This window comes from Vollenhovia emeryi, unplaced genomic scaffold, assembly GCF_000949405.1.
Source record: "Vollenhovia emeryi isolate VEMERY1.0 unplaced genomic scaffold, V.emery_V1.0 DF939387.1, whole genome shotgun sequence".
NCBI lineage: Eukaryota > Metazoa > Arthropoda > Insecta > Hymenoptera > Formicidae > Vollenhovia > Vollenhovia emeryi.
The window spans coordinates 74,542-79,129 of NW_011966979.1; the positions used below are offsets into that span (position 1 = coordinate 74,542).

At 35.6% G+C, this 4,588-nt stretch overlaps 1 protein-coding gene across 1 annotated transcript in view; it reads right to left on the bottom strand.

The window, feature by feature from the left end:
• LOC105558055 overlaps positions 1-3,945 on the bottom strand; it is a 15,505-nt gene extending 11,560 nt beyond the window's left edge. Inside the window, exon 1 of the mRNA XM_012005541.1 lies at positions 3,818-3,945. The gene's annotated coding sequence lies outside the window, so the exon portion shown is untranslated. The remainder of the gene's footprint in view (positions 1-3,817) is intronic.
• Positions 3,946-4,588: the final 643 nt, after the last annotated feature.

Below are 4,588 nucleotides of genomic sequence, written 5' to 3' on the forward strand. Positions count from 1 at the left end.
GGTGTGTTTGTTGACATCTCTAGCGAACGCGTTCGCCCGCTCACCGCTCCCCGCTCCCCGCTCGCCACCGTCTCTCATCGATCGATGCGTGACTCCACCTCTCGCTATCGATTTTTCAGAGATGTCAACAAACACACCATTTTGCATGCTGCCGAGTCCGGCCTTATTGGCTCAGACGTTTTTCTGAATTCGGCCGATAATAATTACGATTTTGTAAAATTTTATATAACTTTTCTTCTCAGTTTAACCCAATCTACTATAATCTTTGGGATTGTCCATATCGAATCTGACACCCTGTATACATATATGTATATGCATTTCATAATTATACATTTTTAAGTACCTATTTGAGTATCAAAAAAATAATAATTTGTTCAAGATTGTTTTAACGTTGCAGCAATATAAAGAATTAATGTACAAACATTATCCTAGATTCAACGTAGAAAAGAGATTTATACTTCAACATTCAACATTGCAACGTTTCAGCAACATTATTTTAACTTTCTGCGCTGTATGAGCTAACTTCGCTGACTAATTTTGACTGTTATAATCACCGAATTGATCCCATGATTACATATCGTTGGAATCGTCTCGACGAGGAGAATCAATTTCCTACTCCATTTTCCCTCAATTTTCAATGTAGAGGAGAGTCATATTTCGTCATGAGGGCAGTCTCCTATTATGAGATAGGCCCCTAATATGAGACAGCGGAGTTTCTGCTAAATTAATAGGCATCGTTTATTGGTTCCACCATAAATTTATTGCCCCTGGAGTGAAATCTGTTTAATGGTAAATTGATTATTAGATTGTGCAATTAGAATCCCTTATCTTACAATAGAGGACTTTCCTCTACTCCTTTCGAAAAACCGTGAAACACGTGTTTGATTATTTTGAGGACCTACTACTCTTTTAAGAAAGTTCGAAGAATGGCTTTTCCAACAATGGGCTCGAAGAGAAACCCAACTTAAAAATTTTATAAGATTTCCTTAAAATCGAAAGAGTTGAGGGTATTGTATCGTATGTTAAATATAGCATTGCAAATTAGATTTTATTCATCAACTTAAATACGTGAATTTGTTGATGACAATGATTCCATCTAAACGAAACTGTTATATGTCCGAAAAGAAATCGGCGCGCAGTACGGGTGGAAAAATGGTATGAGAATTTACGTATTTAAATTATTTGGCTGTTCACACATCTTGCTTGGACCTAACGGGCTTTTCGTTTCTTGTTAAAAAAGTCCACCCCCATATTGTAGTACACCGTTTAAAAGGACATGAAAAAGATATTTTTTGGCGCAAGGTTGGCGGAGGTTGATACGTTTTTCATTCGGAAGTTATTTAGGATCCAAGTTCAAAAAGGGCTAATCCTCAAAAAGTCGTTACTCCTATTTGGAAAATCCTAGAAAAATATTTGAGGTGTAAAATGTTTCGCCTTTGCAATTTCTTTTGGTAAGCAATTTCAGATTTGCTTTTAGGGTTTTCTTTCAAATATTATCGAAAATGATCACTTGCGGACGTATACAATAAATAACTTGGAATAAAGTGGATCTCTTGTTTATTTTATGAAAATCATGAAAATTATCTAATTTTAATTACAATTTAATTAATTACAAAAAGTAGTTAATTAATTTTTGGTAGGTATTTCGACTGTAAGAAGTAGTTAACTTAAAGGTATAGAATTTCTTGTAATTGGTCAATTCTTTACAAGGTAAGGAAAACTGCCCTCATCGCAAGTCCAGTCCAAAGTTGCGTAGAAGCAAAGGAAGTCTTATCTCTTCGAGTTAACTTTGTGTTGCAGTAGATACCTACCAAAACGCTAAGAGCCTCTCTCACCATCCTCAGTTAGATTAACCGATGATAAAATTTACAGGGCCAACAGATTCTCTAATGGGCACGATCATCCTCTATCTCTATCTTCTGTTGGCACCTGCAAATTTTAACCGTCGGTTAATTTAACCGAGATTAGCGAAAGAGGCTCTAAAAACCCCCAAGAAACACACTAAAGTCAATAAAAAAATCACAATGACTTCATTTGGACTCAAAATGGTCACACGATTTCCAAGTGATAAAAAATTGACCCCAACACAACGACATATGCTGTTCAGTGACGAAAAGACGACTTTGCGTTGATAATACAAATTAGTCAGCTTTTTTTTTATTATTGGTTTTTGTATACTTGGATCAGTAAATAAGTTTCTCATATTTTTCAGTTGTGATACAAAAGTTTATGTACTATTAAGTTGTTTCACTTTTGCATTTATTAAAACTATATTTTTGCGCTTTCTGTTAGACGTAAATAAGTTTCTTTTCGCATATAAAAATGTAATTTTAGTTTAAATGTTACAATTTGTGCTCTAATCTATCAAACAAACGGAAAATATTAATGTTTAGTAGTTGTACTCTAAACACTGCAAAAAGTGCAATTTTGTAATTAACAAAACAGAAAATTTTATATTCTACTTTTCTCCATATGAAAAAAGGCGTGTTAAGTCGATAGTCGAAAGTCTCGAAGTACTGTTGTCGCTTTTCTGAGATGCTGATTGACTGTCTCGCTTGTGCGATACGACATGCTTCAGTCGTGTTATTCGCAGCTGTCAAACTATGCGAATTTCTAGCGAGAGCAAATGACGCGCGCGAAGCGCGCGCTTTTGTTGTCTCTGTCTGATATAAAAAAAGGCGTGTTAAGTCGATAGTCGAAAGTCTCGAAGTATTGTTGTCGCTTTTCCGAGATACTGATTAGCTGTCTCGCTTGTGCGATACAACATGCTTTAAGTCTGGCTGCACAGTTCAGCTATGAAGAACAGATTCAATGTTACGGTAAAAAAAAAACTCTGCCATATTAGATCCCCATTCCACTAGCATGACGTTTTCTTGACGCCAATAGTCAAATTTTGTAACCAAAAATCATCATATTGACTTTTTCTGCCGTGATGTAATTATGACGTCAAAATGATGACACATTGGGTTTGTTTTCTGTTCCTGCACTGGTGAACTAGTGCAGTAAGCTAGAATGAGAAAAAATATGCTTGTCTTACTCCAATTTATTGCACTAGTTCACTAGTGTAGGAACAGAAAACAAGCCTATTGACTACGTGTTCGTAGGACCTATCAACCTTGCCTTACACAAAAATTTTCTTCTTTTTCACATCCTTTCTAACAATGTACCGCGATATAGGTGGTTCCGTTAAAAAATTTTAAGTTCACGCTCCCCTGGAATCCCATGGTTGGCGCAATCCTTCCAATCTTCTCAAAACAGTAGCCCCCTCGAAATGATCAAATACGTATTTCGACGTTATGCGTTTTTCGAAATTTTAAACCATTTCCAAAATATTGGGGGTGTTGCCGTATATAATAGGGCATAATGAGTAAGGAAAATGAATAGTAAACGACTCCAATGTGATAAACAAAATATGAAAATTAGGGATTAATAGCGAACCAAGCGCAGAAAATAAGGCGTAAAAATTGATCTTTTTAAAAATCATATATTTAGATAAAAATTAATTTCACAATAGAGACAACATTTTAAATACATTAATGTTTTTTTACAAGATCAATCTCTGCGCTTTATTATCCGCACTTAGTTCGTATTAGTTTTTCATTTTTATATTTTATTTATAATGAATAATTAGATCTGTTCGCGTCGCAGGTCCCACATGTTTCTGTTTGCCCCAACAAACAACGCCATCATTTTGTTGTATAGTACGATTTAAGTCACGGTATCGATCGTTGGGACACACAGGAGCACGTTGCGGCATGAGGCGCACACAGACCTATTGTCGATCATCATAAATTTAGAATATAACAATTATATCAACCTCGATGACATTTTCGTTGGACACGCCAGTGCATTAAATGGTCTCTTTCAACAACGAAGATTTATCCTAGTCTGTTCTCGTCAAAAATGTTTCAAGCTCACCTGCAAATAGAATACAAAGAAAACTTTTAACATATTTGTGCATATTTATTTTCGAGAGGCGAAAGGAGAGGGAGAGAACGATGTAGGGAGGGGGGAGAGAGTGAGAGAGAGCTTAATAACAGTTATATTGATCACTATTTATCTACTATTTTATATGACTTGTACAATCTTTAATTAATTTTCTTGTATCGTTTTTGCGCTGATAATGGCGCAAAAAAGGGGTCGAAACGTATTCTTTAAATTATAATTTGTTTATTCTTGTAATATTACCCACACAGCACAGAAAGATTGCAGGAAGATTGCAGAAATGTTACATTGCAAGATTGCAATATTGCAGCAACGTTGCGCAACATTGCTGCAACGTTTCTGGAGGATTGCAGCAACGTTGAAATGTCTGCCCTCAGAATGATTGCAGTGCAACATTATAGCAATGTTGCAGTGCAATATTTTTGGAATAATTTGTTGTTGTGCAGAAGCAGAGAATTGACTAATTACATCCGGGCCTTTTTCAATATATAGCAAGCTATTGCGAAGCAACCTAAAGCCCGTATCAGACTACGGATTGAGATTGGGATTAGATTGAAATTTGACCAATCGCAGTAAAGATTACTAATCTCAAGTTTAGTAACCTTTACTCTAATTGGTCAAATTTCAATCTAATCTCAATCTC